This window comes from Vipera ursinii (assembly GCF_947247035.1).
Source record: "Vipera ursinii genome assembly, chromosome: Z".
Lineage (NCBI taxonomy): Eukaryota > Metazoa > Chordata > Lepidosauria > Squamata > Viperidae > Vipera > Vipera ursinii.
Genome location: NC_139517.1, coordinates 91,981,921 through 92,007,265, shown reverse-complemented (window position 1 = coordinate 92,007,265; position 25,345 = coordinate 91,981,921).

Below are 25,345 nucleotides of genomic sequence, written 5' to 3'. Positions count from 1 at the left end.
CAAAATTGATCATAGCTCTTGATGAATACCTCTTGGTTTTTTATGGAGTCCATCAAAGTGACATTTCACATTGTTTAAGTAGGAGTGATATGTTAGTTTATATTTTATCTAAAACTGACCTCCCCAAAGGCTTAAATGTGTGAATCCTCTACCTAGATTATAATTAATAGGGAACTAAGAAAGAAATTCATAACAAAAGGCTAAAGAGTTGGGCATAGCAACTTGTCAAAAAGAAGGAAATTCCACCACAGATTAGCTTATTTTTAAGCATGTCTGGCTCTACATACAAACATGATCTATTGCTTCCTTGTAACGGCTGTTTAGGCCCAGGTGCTCCAGGCAATGTCACAGAGCGTTGTAAATTCTGTCTGAGTCAGGGCAATTCTGATTGATCTCTGAGTGTAAAATCGATAAGAAGACACTGTCATTTTCTTAAAGGATGAGCTCGCAAAGGAAAATAAATTAAGACTCTACTGATGTCTATCTCCCATGCTCATTAATTCAGTGTGGTCTGTACTTTGTTAATGTTATGTCCACAGCTTTAATCTTCCAGGTGCTCTTCCTGCAGAGAGTTGACAGCAACCCTTTATTATGTTATGTATATTTCATCTCCACGTGATGGAAATAAAATGCTTGTCTTCTTCCTCTCTTTAGCTCCTGATTAATCCATTTTCTTATTTTTCAAAAATATATCACTTGAGTGCTGATTAACTTAAAAATGGAAAGCCATTGTCTTTTTTGTATGTCCTTCATCAGAGCTTTACCTGCAGGTTGCTCATCTATCTTGGATTGTTATAACAAATAATAACTCCTGTACATTTTCTCTGTGGTTATTCATAGCAAGAAGATTAATTTACTTCTGCCCCTTTTCCTTCTTTTTCTCTTCATTTTGTCTATCCAAGATTTCTAAACATGCTTTAACTTGATATGGGGGTTCTGTTTGTAGGGAAAATGAGAACAGCTAACAGATCAGATAACTTGTTCTTTACTATATCAGTGGCTTGTCTAACACTTTTATAACATGTGCCTTAGTTGTGAAACAATTAATGTCTAGACAACATCAATTATATTCTTAAACCAAAGAACACCAGTGTTTTCACAGATTTACTGTTTATTTTTCATGCTGTCATTTCTTTTTCTTATTTCCTTTTTCTTATTTTTATTTTCAAATTTCTGAGATGACTACAACCTTGTCTTCATTTGATTTACATTCTTAGATGTAAATATAGAGTCCTGTATTAATACTAATTAAAGATTTAGTTTACACCAATATTTTATCTAGCAACTTTGTTTGGCATAGTAGACTGTGAAGGGTTTTTTTTTAAGTTAAACTAAGACAATTTGAGAAAGGTGGCTTTAAATTATCTGATTTACAAAATAATCATTATGCTAATTTGACCCAGCATTGGAAATGAATATATAGTCGGGTATTATCTTTTATGGAGTAGAAACTTATTGTTTATTTTTATTGTGACAATGGTAAGTTATTGAAACAATTTACATTAGAAAATCTGTTTTATAGGTTTGGTGAGAGATATGATGGAGCATTTTATCCGAGGGAGGTATAGTGGAGCTGGCAACCCTGGTGAAGAATAAAGAATCAGGGAATAAGCCAGCTCTTCGGATTCTTTTCAGATAAGGAGAGGACAGAAGATCACCCATATGTGCTCTGAACAACTGCTCCACACAAGGAGCAGTGAGCCTTGGTGGAGCGGTGGGCTAATGCCTCCTTAAGTAACACCAGCTGCCTGCAATTAGTGCAGGTTCGCATCCCACCAGGCTCAAGGTTGACTCAGCCTTCCATCCTTCCGAGGTAGGTAAAATGAGGACCCAGATTGTTGGGGCAATAAGCTGACTTTGTAATAATGCCATTTGGGGGGGGGGCAAAAGCCCTAATAAGCAGGCATATACATAGAATGAAGGCTATTGCTAAGCACATTGATTTGTGCTTCTTAGATTGTAAACCGCCCTGAGTCTTCGGAGAAGGGCGGGATATAAATGGGATTTAAAAAAAAAGAATGCTGGACAGCAGACTGATGGGTCTGAGTGCTGGAAGAGGACAGGAATAGCCATCATGCTCACAACTCTGGTCAATACCTTTTAAGTTCATCAACCTCACTTCCTAATCACTTTCAGGAATTATTCATTAAACACTTTTAAACTATTAGAGTCCTTAGGAAAGACAAGTTTTAAAACATGAGGTATGTTTGTCTTTTACCTTGAACAGAACAACATTTTAATCATAAACTTAAGAATTTAAAGAATCTGAAACAAAAAACAAAAAGCAACATACTATTTTGATTTTAGGAAATTGTAATTGGACTAAAGGTCCAGATAAATTTGGAATATTGACACTTTTAGAATAAGATTTTGGAATTAATTATAAAGAACAAATAGCTTCTAATGGGAAATATATCTGTTTTGATTCTTGTAAGACATAACAGAGATAAATAATTTCATGATTTAAAGCCTGCACTGTAGAGGGGTCTAAAGATTTTAAGTAGATGAAAAAAATATATAAGCATATAAAGTGCAAACATTGTAACAATGAAAATACTGAAGGAGACTTTTGAAAATAGTAAACGCAATATTAACAATGTCCATAATAAGGTCCACTTCTGTGGATAAACTACATCCAAAAGATAATATTGAAGAAATGACAGATTTGAAACAGTTTATTTGAGAAGACAGAAAATGCTATTGGATTCACAATTAGTAGGCTAAAAGAATGATTTGGAAAAGGATGTTTTACTGAATCTATAAAACAAATTGACTGATATTTTAAAATTAAAAAGAGAAATACAAATTATTAACCAAGGGAGAGAGCTAGACAATTTCTATTACTGAATTTACAAAAGATGCCTGTCAAGTCTTGAAAAACTCTATGTGGTGGGACAAAAATAAATTTATTTATTTATTTATTTTATTACATTTATATACCGCCCTTTCCCGGAGGACTCAGGGCGGTTTACAGGGTAATTAAAAACCAAAAATACAAAAGTTAAAAACCAAGTTTAAAAAAGATTAAATTTATCCCTGTATAAATAAAACCCCAATTAAAATAAATGAAGGGAAATCAAATCCTATGACAATACTATGAACTAAAAATTAAGATTACTTGAAGTAAAAGGAAAGAATATAAAGTTTGTTTATTTGATTAAGGTTAAAACAAGATAGTGTGTTTTGTAAATTGACAACTCAGGACTGAAAAGATGAGGTTTTATGGATTTGTCTATAGGTAAATAATTATGGGATAAAAAGACATTGTTTGTAACCTTAGAAGGTGCTGAGAGCCACTAAATTAGTTAATGCTTGTTATGATGCAGGTTGGAAGTAACTTATTTGCATATTTTTTTTCTTTCTTTATTATAGTGTTATTTTTATTTTTCTTTCTACTTATACTCTTTCATTCTCTTCTCTTTAAGTTCACTTTACATTATATTTTACTCTTGTACCCAAAATGCTTAACAAGACCAGCAAAAGTCTTCAGAATCTTCACAACGTACTCATAGCCAAGCAGTGGGAGGAGCACGGCCTAAAGAAGATAGTCCTATCAAAGCTGTGCTCCAAGAGCTTTGGGAGGATATGCATGGCAACTAAATTCTTAACTTGGAACGTTAATGGACTAAATTCACCACAAAAGAGGAAGAAAGTTTTTCAATATTTAAAACAATTTAAGATAGATGTTATATGTTTGCAAGAAACGCATATTAGAGTTTTGGATCAAAAGTATTTATCGAACTCGAGGTTGGGTACGCAATTTGTTGCTTCTGCAGAGAACAAGAAAAATGGAGTGGTTGTTTATGTTAAAAGGGCCTTAACAGCAGGCTTAATTGAAGCAGACAAGCATGGAAGATATGTTATGATTGAGCTGCTGTTAGAAGGTAAAAAGACGCTTTTAGTTGGATTATATGCACCTAATCAACAACAAGCTGACTTTTTTAGTTTACTTCACACAAAGCTTACCCAGTTGGATTATAAATCTTTTATTTTTATGGGGGACTGGAATGGTGTTTTGGATGCACAGTTGGATAAGGCTGGAGTTTTCAAGCGCATTCCAAGTCATGCTAGATTGCCTAAATCTTTTTTTGAAATGAAGGATGACCTGGAATTGCGAGATATTTGGCGTGAGAGACATTTGCAGGAGAAGGATTATACTTTTTATTCTGATAGACACCAATCTTTTTCGAGGATTGATTTTATCTTGCTGACTAATGATTTTTTTTTGAGGACCAAAAAGGTGAAGATTTGTGCAAGAACTATCTCTGATCACAGTCCAGTTTGGTTAGAGATTGATAAGGAGATAAGAGACAGGCGCTCGTGGCGCGTAAATGAGAACTTGTTTAGAAATCAGAGAAATGTGGAAGAATGCAAACAGCGGATGAAGGATTTTTTTGAGATTAACATGAATAAGGGTACCTCTATGGATATGGTTTGGGATGCTAGCAAGGCCTATATGAGAGGGGTGTTGATATATATGAATAATAAACATAGACGTGCAGTGGAAACTAGAAGGAAAGAACTGGAGAATGAAATAAAGGAAAAAGAAAAGGCTTTGATTTTGAACTCAGAGGATGTGAAGACCAAGGAGGCTATTAGACTGTTAAGAGGACAATTTGATAAATTAATGGCTGATCAAGTGGCGACCAATCTGCGGTTTGCAAGGCATAATACTTTTTGTAACGCTAATAAACCAGGCAGATGGTTAGCTTATAGATTGAGGAAAAAACAAAGGGCTTCTAATATAGATAAGATTGAGTATAAAGGAAGGGTTGTGTTTCAACAGAATCTTATTAAGGATGCTTTTGTGGATTTCTATTCGAAATTATATGCTAAAGAGGAAATTAATGAAAAAGATATTGATATATATTTGGAGAATGCTAGCATCCCGGTTCTTACGCAAGTACAAAAAGAAGGGATTAATCAACTGATTACAGAAGAAGAAATTTTCACAGCAATTAAGGAATTGAAGGTGGATAAAGCACCAGGTACGGATGGCTTGACTGCGGCCTATTACAAAAATTTACAATTAGAGATGATAAAACCGTTAAAGGAACTGTTCCAGACAATCCAGAGGGGGGGAAAGGTGCCACCGTCTTGGAGAACAGCTTTTATTTCTTTGATTCCGAAGGAAGACCAAGATGCTACTCAAGTTAAAAACTATAGACCGATATCGCTTTTAAATACAGATTACAAGATATTTGCTAAGGTTTTGGCTAATAGACTGATGAGGGTTCTGCAACAGGTGATTCATGGGGATCAAACGGGGTTTATTAGTGGTAGGCAAATGAAAAATAATGTGAGGCATATAGTTGATGTGTTAGAGTTTTTGGAAAGGAACAACCAGATCGCTGCGGTGCTAATTTTTTTAGATGCTGAAAAAGCTTTTGATCAATTGAATTGGAAATTTTTGTTGAAAGTTTTAGACAAAATGGATTTTGGGGAAATTTTTTTACAACCGATTAGGGCATTATATCAAAAACAAACTGCCCGAATTATAGTTAATAATAGCTTGACGGAAGCATGTAATATTGAGAAGGGCACAAGGCAAGGGTGTCCGTTATCGCCCTTGTTATTTGTGTTAACATTAGAGATATTATTGGTTAAAATTCGGAATTCGGAAAAAATTAAGGGGATACAAATTGGAGATCAGGACTACAGATTGAGAGCATTCGCAGACGATCTGGTTGTTACAGTGACCCAGCCAGAGAACTCTGTTGTGGACCTGATGGAGATAATAACACAATATGGTAAGGTTTCTGGATTTAAAGTTAATACACAGAAAACCAAAATTTTGGCCAGAAATATGACAGTTTCACAAAAGGCTCTCTTAGAAGGATTAACTGGATTTGAGATTGTTAAAAGGGTTAAATATTTGGGGGTGATTTTGTCACCCTCTAATGCAAAGCTATATAAAAATAATTATGAAAAACTATGGGGGAAAATTCAAAAAGAATTGGAGAGTTGGGAAAAATTGCAATTGTCTTTGTTGGGACGGATTGCAGCAGTAAAAATGAATGTCCTGCCTAAATTTTTATTTTTATTTCAAATGATACCGATTCTTAAGAAAGATTCTAATTTGGAGGAATGGCAGTGAGGTATCAATAAATTTGTATGGGCAGGGAAAAAGCCACGAGTTAAACTTAAGATTATGCAGGATACTCGTGAGAGAGGTGGCCTTAAATTGCCTAATTTTAAATTATATTATGAAGCTGCTGCATTAGTAGGAATAAGTGATTGGATTAATTTGACGCAAGGGAGGTTATTAAATCTTGAGGGCCATGATTTGTTGTTTGGCTGGCATGCATATTTGTTGTATGATAAGAAGGTAGACAACGTGTTTAGGGTGCATATTTTAAGACAGGCATTGCTGAGAGTTTGGAAGAAGTATGGACATAAGTTAAGTTGCAAGATACCATTGTGGGCAATTCCAAAACACGCAATAGAAAATATACATGCTGGCTTCAAACATGATGTGACTACGTACAAGGAGATCCTCAGCTTGGAAAGAAATGTTTGGTGTTTGAAATCATATAGCCTCTTGCGAGAAGAGAAGGTTGTTCAAAATTGGTTTCAATATATTCAGTTACGGGCCAGGTGGAAAGAAGACCAGAAAAATGGATTTACAATGACTGATGAAAATTTGATAAAGCAAATCAGAAATCAGGGACCAGCACATATCAAACGGATATATCTTGCATTGATAGAGATTGACTCAGAAACAGAGCTTGTTAAGGATTGTATGATAAAATGGGCCCAAAACATCCAGGAAGTTATCACAATGGACACGTGGGAAAAGATTTGGGTGAGGAACGTAAAATTTACTCAAGCTCAAAATCTAAGAGAGAACTTTTATAAAATGTTTTATAGATGGCATTTAGATCCTAAAAAGCTTGCAAGTATGTATCCGAATTATCAGCCTAAATGTTGGAGGTGCGGTGATGAAGATGCAACATATTTTCACATATGGTGGACATGTAAGAAGGTTAAGGCTTTTTGGATAAAAGTTTGGTGGAATATGCAGAAGATTTTTAAACAGAGGATAAAGTTTTGTCCGCAACTTTTTTTGTTGGGAATAATTGCAGACGCTACAGTTGTGGACACCAAGTTGATGTTGAACTTAATTACGGCAGCAAGACTTTTGATAGGCCAATATTGGAAGAAAGAGGAACTGCCGACCATAGAAGAGTGGACTTTAAAGGTTTCCGACCTGGCAGAGATGGCGAAGATTTCGGCCTATTTGAAAGATCATTCGCAAGAACGCTATATTATGGAATGGAGAAAATGGATTGAGTTTATCCAGAACAAGTATAGGGTTAAGAAGTTTTATGTAGCATTTGAATAAGTCTTCTTTCGTTTTTTTTTCTTCTTTTTTTATTTTAGTTTTTTTTTTATACATATTCAATATTACTAAGGCTTGTTTTATCCTATATAAGCTATAGAGTGATGGATTTTAGAGTTTACAGTTGTTAGTATATGATTGTTTATGATTGCTTTTTATATATATACCTTGTATTTAGCTCTGGGAAGTCGGGGAGGGAGGGGGGAGGGGGGGGAGGTAAGGGGGGGAGGAGGGAGGGGGAAGGGGGGATTTTTAAAGGAAAATTGTATCTTAAAACTTTTCAATAAAAAAAAATGCTTAACAAAATATATTAAAAGAAATATGTAGACCATATTGGGCCTATGCTAGGATTTTATAATCAGACTCATGAATAATTAACTCTGGAAAAATTCTAGTCTGAAAATAGATGGTTAAATGTTCTATTGAAAAGTTTGGGCAGATTTTAAATCAATTATTATCAAGTGACCGTTTTAAGGATTTTTCCTGTTACCAAATTGAATTTGGTTTTCCCAGATGGCACCTTCTTTTTAATCATGTTCTAATTCAGGGGTTTCAAACCTGGCCCTTTTATGACTTGTGGACTTCAACTCCCAGAATTCTTCAGCCAGGCACCCTGGCTGAGGAATTCTGGGAGTTGAAGTCCACAAGTCATAAAAGGGCCAAGTTTGAAGACCCCTGTTCTAATTGATCAGTAGGGTCCAGGTGCTTTGACCAGTTCAAAGGCCCTTGAAATGCTCTCTTATTTGAGGGAATCCATGATAGAAGAAGAAAAAAACCCTCTACAATTCATCTCTTATCATAATCTCAATAATATTTTTTTAAATGAGCATTTTCTGGGATATTTATAACATGGTTAAAAAAGTTGTACCTTTGATAATAACTCATTAATAGTTTCATTTCCTTAAAAATGTTAAAATGACATCTACCGAATTGAGATTGATTCATAAAAATATATTTAGGGCATAGTGGGCACTTCAAATTATCTACTTGAAAAGATGGACATTAGATTTTCTATTCTGGAGGTGTAAAACTTTTCACCTATATAATATGTGACAATTTGGTATCTTTATGGAATAGCATTTAAATGCTATTTAACTTTTAATCTTTAAAAGATAAATATACCAAAATATTGGAATATGACTGGAATTATTATTTCAAACATGGGTGGTGGCTAAAAATACTATATTAAGAAACTGGAAGGTCATATTATTCCAGATGTTAAGGAATGACTTTCAGAACTGTGTGACTTGTTTTAGAAAAAGCTAATAAATGATTAAACATTACATATTATATGGGGAAAAGAAGTTGTGATCTTTGGGATAACTTTAATATATGAAATAAATTTCTTTTTTGTTCTTTAGTCTGGGCTTTTTAATAAAAATCTTTCTTTGTTTTTTTTGGGGAGGTCTTTATTTTTTGGGGGGGCTCTTTTTCTTTAGGCATAGTCTCATTTAATTATCTCGGGTGAACTGTAGTCCCCATACTCTTATTGGGTGAACAATTGCAGAGTTCAATTGCAGCGTTCAATACAGAAATTGTTCAACTTCAAGAGATTGACCTGAACTAATAAATAATAAAAATAAATAAAAATAAGAGGGAGTCAAGCTATTCTCCAAAGCACCTGAAGGCAGGACAAGAAGCAACGGATGGAAACTAGTCAAGGACAGAAGCAACCTGTAACTAAGGAGAAACTTCCTGACTGTTAGAACAAGTAACCAGTGCAACAACCTGCCTCCAGAAGCTGTGAATGTTCCAACACTGGAAATTTTTAAGAAGAGACTGGACAGCCATCTGACTGAAATGGTATAGGGTTTCCTGCCTGAGCAGGGGGTTGGACTAGATGACCTCCAAGGTCCCTTCCAACTTTATTATTATTATTGATCATCGCACAGTCAGCCAGATGTTCAGACTGGATTTGGCATTTTTGTCTACCTATCGAGTCCAAGGACCTGGGATAGGCAGATGTGGATGTTTGATGGTATTACAGATATTGTCGCAGGATGGAAGCAGTTCTTAGTAAGGCCACCTTTTGCAATTGACTAATGGCAAATTTGTCAATGCCAATGGTGTTCAAGTGGTGCTCTGGTTGTTTTGGGATTGCACCCAAGGCTCCTATTACTATTAGTACTACCCTTGCTTGCCTTTGCCACAGTCTTTCTATTTCTATTTGTAGGTCTTTGTATTTTGTTATCTTCTTCAGTTCTTTCTTGTCTATTTTGCTGTCTCCATGCACTGCCATGTCCACTATCCAGACTTTTTTTTCTTTCTTATTGACAATTGTTAAGTCTGGGGTGTTATGTTGCAGTGCTTGTCTGTTTGAATTCTGAAGTCCCAGAGCAGTTTAACTTTATCATTTTCTATGACTTTCTGTATTTTATGATCCCACCAGTTCTTACTTACAGGCAAATGATATTTCTTGAAGATCTTCCAATACACCATTGTTACTACTTCATCATGCCACTGCTTGTAGTCAGTCTGTGCGATCTTCTTGCAGCAGCTTACCAGGTGGTCCACTGTTTCTTTAGCTTCTTTTATAGGTGGCACTTACTGTCTGTTGCTGTCTTCTCAATTTTGACTTTGTATGCATTTGTCCTTAAGGCTTGGTCTTGTGCAGCCAGAATTAGTCCCTCGGTCTCTTTCTTCAACTTTCCTGCTCTTAGCCATTGCCAGCTATTTTTTTTTAATGTACTGGCCATGTGGTGCTTTGTCTTCCCATGCCTCTATTCTGTTCCTCATTTGATCTTCCTTGTAGGCCAGTTTGGTCTCTCCAGTAGTCAGTAAGCCTTCCTGATATACTAATTTCAGTGCATCTTCATCATTATACTTCAGATATTCTTCCAAAGCCATTTTTAATTCTTCAACCATCTGATATACTTGCAGCATTCCATGTCGACCTATTTGCCTTGGTAGATAGAGTTTGTCAATGCCACTGCGTGGATGAAGGGCGTGCACACAGTGATATTGACATCATCATCATCATCATCATCATCATCATCATTATTATTATTATTATTATTATTATTATTATTATTATTATTGGAACAAGCAATTATACCAAAGGTTTTAGGATATCGTACATATTTTGGAATACATACATACATTCTAATTATAGTAATGGGAGAAATATAGAGATAAAAATAATGAGTTTTTGCTGCATCCAATTTAAGCTACCTTGGAATGATACTAAATTCAAACTATGTTATGATGTTCTTTGACCCTTCCAAACAAATGAGCATGTCAAGATGCCCCACACAAACACATATGTCCTGGATGTACAGATAGTTCCCAGAATTCTCAGTTGGAAAGTCTCTGGACTCGGTTCTCTAGGTTTCTTTGGTATATCCCACTGAGAGTTGGCTAAGATAGGAAAAATAAATAAATAAAGAACAAACTACTCTTGTGAAGACAGTAGAGTTTATTAAACATTAGTCTTTCTTATTAGTATTTCAAAACTATTAAAGATGCTTGAAGGTATGCCACTGTAAAAACAAACAAAAAACCAAACAAAACAAACCTAATTTGATGTAGTATTCTTTCTTTCTCTCATTCAACCCTTGTTCCTTCGATTTTCCTCACAACAGTCATAAACCTGTGAAGATTAGGCTGAAAAATAGAGATTTGTAGCATAATAATTACTTGAAAATGGATTCACCTACTCTCAGTCCAGCTAATCCTTACACCATCCAAGTTCTCTTATGTGGAAAACAACATTTTGGAAAATAGATTTGGGGTGGAAAGGTGGTTCATCCACTGATGTCTGTTCCATTCCATATTCTTTTGCTGTTCTGGTGGTTGTGTATAGTGTGTATGTTCACCCAGCACTGAGAAGAGAAATTCTACCTTCCATGAGACTATCTACTCCCAGGCTTTCAACCTTTGAAGCCCCATTTGGACTAAATAGCACTTATTTAGCACCATTGAGTTGGTATTGTCTAACTAAGGAGGTATCTAAATTTTGATAAAGTGTTGGACAATTTCCTTTTCCTCTGTAGAAGTTCAGAAGCATCTTTCAGTTAATTTTTCGGACCCCAGATTTGGCTAATACTTTTGAAAATCTATGTATATACAGTACAGTTCTAATTTAACCTTTGTAAAGGATTTTGACTTAACATAGTTTTGTTTTGCTTTTTATAGTGATGTAAACAATTTTTCTCAGATATGAAAAATAATTCACCTCTGTCAGTGTCCTTGATATTATTGCCTGCATTTGGACCAACTGCATGTTCATTAAGTACCCCATAGAGACATCTTTTCAAGGTACCATCAGTAAAATAAATTGGCAACTTAAATTGTATTATAGATGATGATGAGGCAACCAACATATGCTGGAAAGGAAGCCAGAGATTTCATTCTATTACTTTGGGAAAAGTGTTTGGAAGTCCAGCTGTTGCTTCCCAAATGTATTTTCAAATAAAAAAGAGTCAAAGCTTGGTAGAACAAACATAGAGCAATAGGGTCACTTTGCATTGTGAATCCTGCCTCCAATAACCTAGTTAATGTTTGACTTTAAAAATTATGTAACTCTCCTTCCAGCTGAACTAGACCCTTAAGAAGAATTATTATATGTCAAGTCAAGAAGACCAACAAAGAAGATCAGGGGACTGTAGGGTAAATATATGAGGAACAATTGTAGTAATTGAGTATGTGTAGTTTAATGAAAAGGATTAAAGGTAAAGGTAAAGGTTCCCCCGCACATGCGTGCTAGTCGTTTCCAACTCTAGGGGCCAGTGCTCATCTCTGTTTCAAAGCCAAAGAGCAAGCGCTTATCCGAGGACGTCTCCGTGGTCATGTGGCCGGCATGACTAGACGCCAAAGGTGCACAGAACGCTGTTACCTTCCCACCATAGTGGTCCCTATTTTTCTAGTTGCATTTTTATGTGCTTTCGAACTGCTAGGTTGGCAGAAGCTGGGATGAGTAACAGGTGCTCACTCTGCTATGCGGCACTCGGGATTCAACCCGCCAAACTGCCGACCTTCTGATCGACAAGCTCAGCGTCCTAACCCACTGAGCCACTGCGTCCCTCTTGAAAAAGATTAGGGGATGATATAATAGCAATGTTCCAATATCTAAGGGGCTGCCACAAAGAAGACAGGCTCCAAAGCACCAGGACAAGAAACAATGGGTGGAAACTAATTAAGGAGAGAACCAATCTAGACTAAAGAGAAATTTAGAAAATTAATCAGTGGAAAGACTTGCTGCAAGAATTTGTGTATGCTCCAATGCTGGAGGTTTTTAAGAGATTGGACAATGATTTGTCTGATAGTATAGAATTTCCTACCTGCACAGGAGGGTGAATTAGAAGACTTCCTAGGTCACTTCCAACTCTGTGTTCTGTTATTCAGTCTCACCAACTCAATGGTCCTTATTGCACACACAAAAACCAGCAAGCTCAAAAATATTGACAAGAGAACAAGAACTGTCCTCAATTGTGGCTTCCTGGTTGCTGGTATTGAAGGTTGTCTATGGCTTCAGAACATAGCCTTGGAACCATCAACAACTGTTCTCTATCAAAATCTACAGTCTCCTTTTAAAACAATCTAAACTGTTGCCATTACCTCATCTGATAGAATTGAATTCTACAGTTTAACAATTTGATGGGCAAAGAAGCACCCATGAATCATTTTGGGCCCTTAAATGCCACTTAAACCGAGTTATCTCTTGTGTGATCAGTATAAAAGCAGGGTCTTGCAAATAAACAATTGCTGGCTGATTTGAAGAGTGCTTCTATCTCACGTGTGCTACAAGACATAGTAACAGCTCCGCTAGCCAAACATATTTTTCTTCCTTATGCTTATCCCAACCCCTATCCTGAAAAACAAAGAATAAAAAAAATGTTCCAGCAATCTGAATGTCTTATAGATCTGCAATGATTTTTAGCAATATAAGTTACTAAAAAAACTTACACTATATTTCTAAAACAAGCTAGAGCATAGTGTTTGTTTCTGTCTTCTTTAACACTGCAAATTATAAGAACATGTTCTAAAACTATAAAAATGTTCCATAAAACAGCAGCAAATACATTGACAATTATTATTAAATGCACATTTAATGTACACTCTCCATTACCACATGTATGAATTCTTCCGTAGATAGCAAGGAAGCAGAATTAGATTCTTTTTATCATACTGGTGATGAACCATATTTACCCAGAGAAGGGAAATCATTTGTGGTCCTAGGACTAAACATTATTCAAATATTATCCCTTTTAGATTCAAGCATATAATTGATTGTGGCACCAACTTAATTAAAATGTTTGTGTAATAATTAACTCATTTTTAGATCCATGTGTTATTTAGGTTCAAAGGGCAGGCAATTCAGAAAATAGTTACTGTGGATATTGATAATGACACAAAGTCCTTATATTTTAGTTTAGATCAGTCAGTACATTCTGAATATGTTTGTTTGTTTGCAGGCTTGTGATAATCAGTCACATTAATTTTTGAATTAATTATATGTACACTAATTAAAGAACACTATTTTTATGCTGTATTAAGATCAGCTGTCTATATAGTGGCTTCCATTAAAGTTTATCTAACATTTGCATTTGAAGAGAATTTTGAGAGAAAAATGGAAAAATAACTGCCTATGATCTTGATTAAAAGCAGAGAGTTTGCTCTTAGTCCAAAAGTTTGGAAGTGGTTTTAGGGATTGTATATAAATCACACTATTTCTTTTCTCCAGGGCATCTTCTAGAATTGTTCAGATTTTTTTTCTCAGAACCTGCATCTTTAATCATAGGTGCATTATTGTCCTTGGTTATGATGGCTTCTGAGAACAGAATGCCAGCAGTCCTAATTGCCATTGCTGAGTAAGACCATATAGGTCATTAAGAAAGGATCTCACATGACTACAGCTTCTAATTTCCTGCCAGCTTCTTCATTGACTTTGCTTGTGGGAAGTTGGCAACGAATATAAGAAATTGTGATCCTGTGACTGTAGATCACTGCAATGTCAAAATTATGAGCCAGGTGCCAAGTATGCAGGTCACGATTGTGTGACTGCATGGATGCCCTGAAGGCCAGAACTAGGAGGATCCTAGTTGTACAATTTCTTCAGTGCCATTATAATTTTCAATAGTCACTGAAAGAATGGTCATAACCAAGAACTATTTGCATTATTTTTATGGAACATTCTTTAGAATTGACAGCCAGCAATGATTATTTTGAGCTTTTGAGTAGAGCAGTATTTATATTCAGTAGGACTTAACATACTTCCTTGTACTAAAATATTAGTATATTGTACTAAAATATTACTATAAAGTCCTTTTATATCAAAGAGCTATTCCAGAAATGGAAGAGATACTGAATTTGAGTATATATATAATGCTGTTACCGTCAAGAGGAAAGAAACATGCCATTACAGTTGGAGATACTAGAAAAAGCACCTGGTTGAAAATTGATATGGTAACATTAACCTTCAGATGCTTTTCAGATATTCCTGGGTTACAGTAGATGAGATTTGATGAACACATATTCAACTTCATGCAAACAGCATAACAAAGGGCAATGATCCAGTGTGGCACTGACATATTTGTGCTCTCCTATTGGTGAACTGGAGGGCACTTATTGAATCATTATGATCCCAAATTGTTTTCCTTGCTTTAAAAGGTAAAAGGTAAAGGTTCCCCCGCACATTCGTGCTAGTCGTTTCCGACTCCAGGGGCCGGTGCTCATCTCCGTTTCAAAGCCGAAGAGCCAGCGCTTGTCCGAGGACATCTCTGTGGTCATGTGACCAGCATGACTAGATGCCAAAGGCGCACGGAACGCTGTTACCTTCCCACCGGAGTGGTCCCTATTTTTCTACTTGCATTTTTACATGCTTTCGAACTGCTAGGTTGGCAGAAGCTGGGACGAGTAACAGGCACTCACTCTGTTACGCGGCACTCGGGATTCGACCCGCCAAACTGCCGACCTTCCAATCGACAAGCTCAGCGTCCTAACGCACTGAGCCACCGCGTCCCTATTCCTTGCTTTAAGAACAGTAAAAGTGAACTAAGTTTCATCTTGGTTTCAGTCAGTTTCAGGGGTTGCAGAAAATCAGTGATGGCATAAAAGTGTTTTAAATTTCTCAAGTAAGGAAACTTAAAAATGATATTATTCATACACACTTGTCATGTTGTAGAATATCAGTATAGTGATCATACCTTATATAAAGCAGCACTCATAGACCAGCATGGCTGCATAAAGAGCTCTCTGATAAATTGAAAGATAAAAAGGACAAGTATAAGAAGTGGAAAGAGGAGCACATAGCTAAGGCAGAATATCAGCAAATAGCCCGAGCCTGCAAAGATGAAGTGAGGGAAGCTAAGGCTCAAAATGAACTAAGGCTTGTGACCAAAGTCAAAAATAACAAAAAAAGCTTCTTTCAACATATAAAAAACAAGAAAAAAGTTAAGGAAATGATAGGTCCATTAGTGGGGGGAAATGGCAAGAAGGTGACAAGCAACAGGGAGAAAGCAGAACTATTTAATTCGCTTTTTGCATCTGTCTTTACACAAAGGGAAACTTAAGTCCAACCTACCAAAACCAGTGCCATAAAAAACAGAATAGAAACGCAAGTTAAGACAGGCAACAAAATGGTAAGTGAGGACCTATCCACCCTACACGAGCTCAAATCACCAGAACTAGATGGATTACACCCCAAGGTTCTCAAGGAACTGGCAGACGTGATCTCAGAACCACTGAACTATATTTTTCAAAGATCCTGGAGCACTGGGGAACTACCAGAGGACTGGAAGAGAGCTGATGTAGTTCCCATCTTCAAAAAAGAGAAAAAAATAGATCCAGGAAACTACAGACCTATCAGCCTGACTTCAATACCTGGGAAGATTCTGGAAAAGATAATCAAACAACAAATCAGCAAACACCTTGATGCAAACAAAGTTATCACTAAAAGTCAACATGGGTTTGTCAAAAACAGATCATGCCAGACAAATCTTATTACATTCTTTGACCAAGTGACAAAATTAGTGGACCAGAGGAATGCTGTAAATATAATTTACTTGGACTTCAGTAAGGCATTTGATAAAGTAGATCACAACCTATTACTTGATAAGATAGAAAAATGTGGGTTAGATAGCATCACCATCAGATGGATTCGTAGCTGGCTGACAGGCCATACTCAGCGTGTGGTCCTCAATGGAACTGCATCTACATGGAAGGAAGTGTGTAGTGGGGTGCCCCAGGGCTCTGTTCTGGGCCCAATGCTCTTCAACATCTTCATCAACGATTTGTATGAGGGGATAGATGGGGAACTCATCAAATTTGCAGACGACACCAAGCTAGCAGGAATAGCCAATAGACTCAAACACTGGGCGCTATCTAACAAAATGAAATTCAATGGTGAAAAAAGTAAGGTTCTACATTTAGGCAGGAAAAATCAAATGCATAGTTATAGTATAGGTGGTACCTTGCTCAATAGTAGTAACTGTGAGAGGGATCTTGGAGTCCTAGTAGACAATCACTTCAATATGAGCCAGCAGTGTGCTGCAGCTGCCAAAAAAGCCAACACTCCATTAACAGAGGGCTAGAATCAAGATCACGTGAAGTACTAATACCACTTTACAATACCTTGGTAAGGCCACACCTGGAATACTGCATCCAGTTTTGGTCACCAAAATGTAAAAACGATCTTGAGACTCTAGAAAGGGTAGAGAGAAGGGCAAGAAAGATGATTGGGGGACTGGAGGTTAAAACATATAGGGAACGGCTGCTGGAATTGGGTATGTGTAGTTTAATGAAGAGAAGGGTGAGGGGTGACATGATAGCAGTGTCCCAATATCTCAGGGGCTGCCACAAAGAAGAGGGGGTCAAGCTATTCTCCAAAGCACCTGAAAACAGGACAAGAAGCAATGGATGGAAACTAGTCAAGGAGAGAAGCAACCTAGAACTAAGGAGAAACTTCCTGACAGTTAGAACAATTAACCAGTGGAACAACCTGCCTCCAGAAGCTGTGAATGCTCCAATACTGGAAGTTTTTAAGAGGAGACTGGAAAAGCCATTTGGCTGAAAGGGTATAGGGTTTCCTGCCTGAGCAGGTGGATGGACTAGATGACCTCCAAGGTCCCTTCCAACTTTTTTCTTCTTCTTCTTCTTCTTCTTCTTCTTCTTCTTCTTCTTCTTCTTCTTCTTCTTCTTCTTCTTCTTCTTCTTCTTCTTCTTCAACGCGGCGACGGCGTTGTTCCCGGGCCGTTTGCGGGCCACTTTACCATCGACTATTGTGGTCTGGCCTGCTTTCACCGAACCGTTTGTCCCGCTGCCCCCTGGGCCTTTTTGGCCCGTTTTTCATCGGCGGAGGCGGTGGCTTTCCCCGGACTGTTTCCGACCTTGGTGGCGTTCCGGTGGCTACGGTGGCTACGGTGGCTACGGTGATGGCGGCGGCGGTGTCCATAGCGGCCCAGCGGCAGCAGCTTCGATGATTCAGCGATGGCGTTATGGCCGGTTTGCCAGCCCCCCGGTTGGTTCTGCATATCCCAGATGGGTTGGCACCCCCACGGCTTCTGATGGCCCTGAAGGTTCCTGGGCTAGCCGGTGGATTCCGGTGGAGCCCAGCGGAGCCTTGTGGACTTGGGCCATTTTGAAGGACTTTGGAAGACCGGCGGGGAATTTAATGGACCTGGGGGAGCCAATCTTTGTTGACCACAGTCTGGAAGGCCCCAATAATTATGGAACTGAGGGCCTATGGACTGGTGGTCAGTTACAACCTCTAGGAATGACGGGACAACGGGGGACTTGGCTTTTACCAGAATTGACTATGATGGCTTGTTTTTGTTTTCACAATCGATTGCGCATTGCCCCTTATACCCCAAAGGACAGAGAACTCTGGGTATTAGCCATTGTGAGAGGATGGCCGAATTTACATCTGCTGCCCCTAGAGGTGAGAGCTCTATGGGGCAGGCCATACCCAGTGCGGTTGCTCCAGACTTCCATCCCCCCCGAGAACTGGCTCTGTGGCCGTAGTGAGAGGACGATGGCAGGCCTGCCCGGGGGGTTTATCCAGCTGAGTGGCAGCGGCTGGACGGAGGCCTGGGACTCCCTCTCTGAATAGATCCTCCTTATGGACTATTATCTATGGACTGCCTGCGATCCGGACTGCTATTTATGCCTTCCTTTAAATATTCTTCCACGGACTTGTGCGCCCTCAGGGGTGCTCCCCCCTCCTGGGTGCGACCCGCCTTGCCAGCCGATTATAACCTCGAGGAAGGGCCCATTTATTGGGACCCTGAGAGTTGGCTGGGCACGGGCAGGGGCCTTCGACGTAGACCTAATAAGAGGCCCCTGATTATTTTTCTTTCAAAATTTTTTAGGGGGTTAGGGAGGCGGGAGGGTTCTTTTGGTTGTTTGGATAAGGGGGGCTATCCAACTACCGCTGTTCTGGCTAGGGCCGATGGAGATCGCAGGGGGGAGGAGCGGGGGTCGGTCACCTCCGGGGCTCCAGGGCTGGTCGTGGGGCTACCTATTCCCACGACATCAGGGAATGGCAGCAGATGTAGGAGCAGAGGGCCGTATCGATTTCAGGGAAGGCCTCTCCGCTGCTTACAAGCGGTGAGGCACTCCGACCCTCTGGCTCTACCCCAAGGTCCCGGGAGTGAGGGTGTGCAGCCCCCTGAGCTCCGGCTGGTGTATTTGAATGCCAGGTCCGTCTCTAATAAGGCTCCTCTCGTTCGTGATCTGGTCGAGGGTGAGCAGGCGGACCTGGCTTGCATCACGGAGACTTGGTTGGGCCCAGAGGGCGGGATTCCTCTGGTTGACCTTTGCCCACCAGGTTTCCGGGTGCTGCACCGGCCTCGGGCTCAGGGTAGGGGTGGGGGTGTGGCTGTTGTTATGAGGGAGACCTTGTGTCCGCGGGAGGCCACTGTTCCTCAGATAGTCGGGTGTGAGTCTCTCTTTTTGAGATGCGGCCCTGGTGCGCAGTTGGGCTTGCTGCTGGTGTACCTTTCGCCTAGTCACGCAGCAGCAGCCCTGCCTGAGCTGCTCGATGTCCTCTCTGGGCTGGTGGTTGAGTTCCCGAAACTTATAGTTTTGGGGGACTTCAATCTACCATCGCTGGGAGGGTCATCTGAGTTGGCTCGGGAGTTCATGGCTTCCATGACGGCCATGGACCTGACGCAAGTAATTTCGGGACCGACTCATGAGGGAGGCCACACCCTTGACCTAGTTTTTTTATCTGGACGGTGGTTAGATGATCTTGGTGGGGGCTCTCCAATTATTATGCCCCTGTCATGGACCGATCATCATCTCCTGCGGCTGGTCTTCCGTTTTGCCACCCCCCGCCGTGGGTGTTTGGAACCAATTAAATGGTACCGCCCCAGACGCTTAATGGATCCCCAGAGGTTCCAGGCAGCGCTGGGGTCCCCACCTGCCTCCCTTGCTCACAGCTCGGCAGATGCCTTAGTGGAAGCCTGGGAAAGGACGGCCACTGAGGCTCTTGACCGAGTTGTACCCCTGCGGCCCCTGACCCGGTGCAGATCCCGTCGAGCTCCATGGTTCTCTGCGGAGCTTCGGGAGATGAAGCGTCGGAGACGGGGCCTAGAGAGCGGTTGGAGGTCCAGCCGATCCGAATCCGACCGATTGCGACTAAGAGCCTATATTAGGTCTTATCTCGCTGCGATAAGGGAGGCGAGGTCTAACCACTTCGCCACCCTTATCGCGTCCGCAGATAATCGCCCGGCCGCCCTGTTTAGGGTGACTCGCTCCCTCCTAAATCAGGAGGTGAGGGAGGATCCCTTGCAGGGTCGTGCCGAGGAGTTTAACCAACATCTGTCAGACAAAATCGCTCGGATTCGGACCGGTCTGGACTCTGACTGGGCAGAGTCTGACGATCAGGACACTGGCGGTCTTGTCGATATCATCTGGGAGGAGTTTGATTCTGTGACTCCGGAGGAAGTGGACAGGATCATGGGGAGGCTGAGCACCACCACATGTTTATTGGACCCGTGCCCTTCCTGGCTGGTCTATGCAGCCCGGGAGAGGACACGCAGCTGGTTCCAGGCAGTTATATCGGCTTCTCTGAGTGAGGGTTGCTTCCCTGCTGTCTTGAAAGAGGCGGTGGTGAGGCCTCTCCTCAAGAAGCCTGCCTTGGACCCAGCTGTATTAAACAACTTTCGTCCTGTCTCCAACCTTCGCTTTCTTGCGAAGGTTGTTGAGAGTGTGGTGGCGCATCAGCTCCCTCTGGTCCTGGATGAAGCGGATTATCTAGACCCGTACCAATCGGGTTTCAGGCCCGGGCACAGCACGGAGACGGCATTGGTCGCGCTGGTGAATGATCTCTGGAGGGCTCGGGACAGGGGATATTCCTCTGTTCTAGTCCTATTAGACCTCTCGGCGGCTTTCGATACCATCGACCATGGTATCTTGCTGCGGCGTCTCAGGGGATTGGGAGTGGGAGGCACAGTTTTACAGTGGTTCTCCTCCTATCTCCGGGGACGTTCGCAGTCGGTGTTGGCAGGAGGACAGAGGTCGACCGCGAGGTCTCTCATTTGTGGAGTTCCTCAGGGGTCGGTCCTCTCGCCTCTCCTGTTCAACATCTACATGAAACCGCTGGGTGAGATCATTCGTGGCTTTGGAGTTGGGTATCATCAGTACGCTGATGATACCCAACTTTTCCTTTCGACCCCAAACCACCCCAGTGATGCCCTCAACGTGATGTCCCGGTGCCTGGAGGCGGTTCGGGTCTGGATGGGGAGGAACAGACTCCAGCTCAACCCCGACAAGACTGAGTGGCTTTGCATACCTTCATCCCGGGTTTATTCGGATGTTCCACCTTTGGCTATGGGGGGTGAACTATTACCCCCCGTAGATAGGGCTCGCAACTTGGGGGTCCTCCTAGATTCACGGCTCACCCTGGAAGACCATATAGGAGCTGTGACTAGGGGGGCCTTCGCCCAGGTTCGCCTGGTGCGCCAGTTGCGGCCCTATCTTAGCCGGGATGATTTGTGCACGGTCACTCATGCGCTCGTGTCCTCTCGTCTAGACTACTGCAACGCTCTCTACATGGGGCTGCCCTTGAGGACCACCCGGAAGCTCCAACTGGTACAGAATGCAGCCGCGAGAGTTGTGTTGGGAGTCTCCCGATACTCCCACGTTACACCGCTGCTCCGTGAGCTGCATTGGTTGCCAGTTGTCTTCCGGGTGAGATTCAAGGTACTGGTAACAGTGTTTAAAGCCCTTCATGGCATGGGGCCGGAGTACCTTGGGGAACATCTGCTGCCGGCATCAAGCTCCCTGCGCCCTGTGCGTTCCCACAGAGAGGGCCTCCTCAGGGTGCCACCGATCAGAGAATGTCGATTGGTGGTCCCCAGGGGGAGATCCTTCTCTGTGGGCGCTCCGGAGCTGTGGAATCAGCTACCGGTAGAGCTCCGGATGGCGCCCAATCTTCGCTCCTTTCGTCGCGATCTCAAGACGTTTCTGTTTGTTCAAGCCGGCCTAGCCTGATGGGGATTGGTGGGGTTTTTATTCTTGTGTTTTAATTTTAACTTGGTGCTTTAGAATTTGATTCCAACTGTTTTAATATGGGCAATTATTTAATCTTGTTTTAACGTTTGTATTTAGTATTTTATTCTGCCCTGTGAACCGCCCTGAGTCCTCAGGGAGAAGGGCGGTATATAAATATTATTAAATTAAATTAAATTAAATTCTTCTTCTTCTTCTTCTTCTTCTTATTATTATTATTATTATTATTATTATTATTATTATTATTCAAATGAATAGTAATTGCATCCAATCATCTCAGCCTGTTTTGATGGTCAGCTATTTTGTAATGAACGTAGTGCATTCACCTGCTCAATACAATATTTTACAAAATTCTCAGAGGTAGGGATGGTAACAAATCCATCTAGTATAGGGGTGTCAAACTCAATTTCATTGAGGGGGCCGGGTGGGTGTGGCCAGGGTGGGCATGGCCTACTGGGTGGGCGTGGCTAGACTGCTTATGGCCTACTGGGTGGGCATGGCCAGCTCTACATTGTTCGCATCAAGGGTGCCTATGGGGGCCTGGGCAGGAGTGGGACAGATCTGAGGGTCTCTGGGCCAGGGCCAAGGCAGTGGGGGCCATTCCCTCACTGTTTCCAGGATGGCTTCGCGGGCCACATGAAACCACTTCATGGGCCGCATCCGGCCCATGGGCCTTGTGTTTGACACGTCTGATCTAGTACAATTTTCAGGTTTAAAGATAAGGATCCTGGGGTTTGGGGCTTAAAATTTCCAAGAGCCATTGTTGCTGAGAATGTATTGCTTTCTATGAATTTTCTATTGTGCCCTTATATTAGTTGCTCTCTCTCTAGACTGGTAAATTATTTGGTCTTCTCAGTTTTCTCTTGTTAGGCAAAAATGAATCCATAAGCTATACTGTTTCAAAAGGCAGAAAATTGAACACAAAAGAAACTACAAATATTATGAGTGGGAAGATTTCAATATTGTGTTAAAAGTTAATGTTTAAGTGGGAGATCTAGCATATAATTATATCATTTCTTTATTAATCCAAGTAAGTATGAAATGTATGTTCATAAAACAATATTTTAACCTTTTACATGCCTCAGTATTACTAAATACAGTGAGTTTAGAGTTTCTAAAGCTAGTTGTGGCTCCAAAAGTGTGTGTGTTTGTATGAATTTGTATCTCTCTCTCTCTCTCTCTCTCTCTCTCTCAATAAATAAATTATTCAAACTTCATCCCTGGTCCAACACTTTGAAGCCACGGGACATGAAATTGATTTTAAATTGAACATTTTAACAACAGAATAATCAGAGAAGCCATTGAGATAGAAAAACGCCCCTACAGCATGAATAAACGAGATGATACCTCTCGTCTACCAGCCATTTGGAAACCCGCCTTGATTGACAGACGAGGGCCAACCACCAAGAATGATACCAGACCCAAACTCATGATAACATCACATGACATCACCACCACACAACCATTCAAAAAGCAAATCCGAACCCACAACGATAAAGACACACAACCACAAAACAGAAACCTAACTACAGCTGCAACATCAGCCACTTTAAACCCCTCCAAACCACACAATAAGCAAACTGACACCCACTATAAAAACATGGCACCACCACAAACACGAAGCCGAACAAAAGCAGCACAACTCACCAGCTCAGGTCTGGAGCTGGCAGCTGAGACCAGCCCATCCACTCAGAACACCCCCCACCCAATCAGAACACACCCACCATTCAAAACACACTCCCACCCAATCAGAACACACTTGGTCCCCTACCCAATCAGAGCACACCTCCACAGAACACACCCCCTCTGGCAGTTTAAAAAAGAGGAACAAACAGCCACATGCTTCTCCCAGAAGAAGGAAGCTAAAGCCTAATGATGACGGATGGGATTCCGTCGAAACGTTGCGCCTACACCTTTAGTTCTACGTGGGGAAAAACCCAAAAAACCAAGGATCCACATACAGGCACCCGCGAAAACCTCAGAAAACAAATATATATATATATATATATATATATATATATATATATATATATATATATATATATATATATATATATATATATATATATATATATATATATATAGAGAGAGAGAGAGAGAGAGAGAGAGAGAGAGAGAGAGAGAGAGAGAGATTTAAAATATAGAGAGAGAGCTACTGTATATCTTATAGTTGTAGCTTAGACACCATATAAAATATTATTTTCTCCAAGATAAAGTATGTTTGAGTGAAACTCCAAGTTCAAGGAGTAGCAGAAGGCAGCATACATAAAGTATAAAGCTGAGAAAGGGGCAACATTTTATGTTTTACTATAATTTCCTTCCAAATTAGATAAAAGTTTTCAGAGTTGTCTTTAATTGGCATATGCAGTAATGTACTGTATGCTCCACAAAACTATTTCTTTAACTGATCTTGCATATGTTTCAGTTATATGCTTAAAAATGAAAATGAATCATCAAGAAAGCTAGAAATATGATGACAGCTATCACAAGGGCAGGCAATGATGAAAGTCTTCCATGCCCAGCATAATAAATTCAAATGTTGGCTTAAAAGAACAGGTGATAATGATTTTGCAGACAGTGCTCTGCATGTGTGCATATGTGTGTGTGCTTGTGTGCACGTGCACACACTCATTTCTATCCTTGATGGCTTAAAGAGGGAGAACAAGCTTTCTCCATTACACCATTCTCCATTTAATCCTGATCCGCCACTTAGCTTCTCAAATTAAATTGGACAAGCCCGATGCTGGGGCTCTTTCATCTGGACCTCATGTGTAAAATTGGCATACAAGAGATTTGAAAGAGCGCCCCCCCAGGACTTGTCACATCAGCTCAGCTCGGCTTCAGCTGCTCGCCTGGAGTCCTGGGCAGGGTCAGAATCCCCAGTGGTGTTAACACCATGGGCCACTGTGGAGAAACAGCCCTGTGAGACAAGTTTCCAACAGTCTCTTATTCCATCCCCCTCACCTGCCTTCACCATTCAACACATAACATCACAGCATCAAATATTCATGAAGCCGCCAACCAGAGACTGGCTTTTGCAGGTGGCTGTTACATCAGTAATTGCCGGAGACTTCCCTCTGCAGCGTAAAATTGTTTTCATTATGTGTCATGCACACACAGTCAAGCAAGTGTTTGGCCTGAGTGGTTTCCCAAGAGCTAGAGGGAGGTGGGACTTCACTTAAACAGCCCCTTTTGGCTTACACCAGAGAGGAGAGGGGGGTGCAGCAATAGCAGCAGGCAAAGGCTCATCATTAACTCTCCTTTTCTGGTCAATAAAAAAAACACACAGAAGTGAATGTGGAAAACTCTCATAAAGATTATCCTAAATGTCTCATGTTATTGGAAAGATAACTTCAGGGTCTTGAGCTGTTCTTATGGTCCTTAAAGCTGCTTCAGCTGAAAGAAAGTAAGTAAGTTTCCACCTGACTGAAGTTCCCATGGTTCTCCCTGCAAGGCGATAAGCAGGTTTCAGCAACAAACTCCTGCATTGTGAGACGATAATACACAGTCAGGTCGCCCCATTTTGATTCAAGGGTGCCTTTTTCTTTCCCC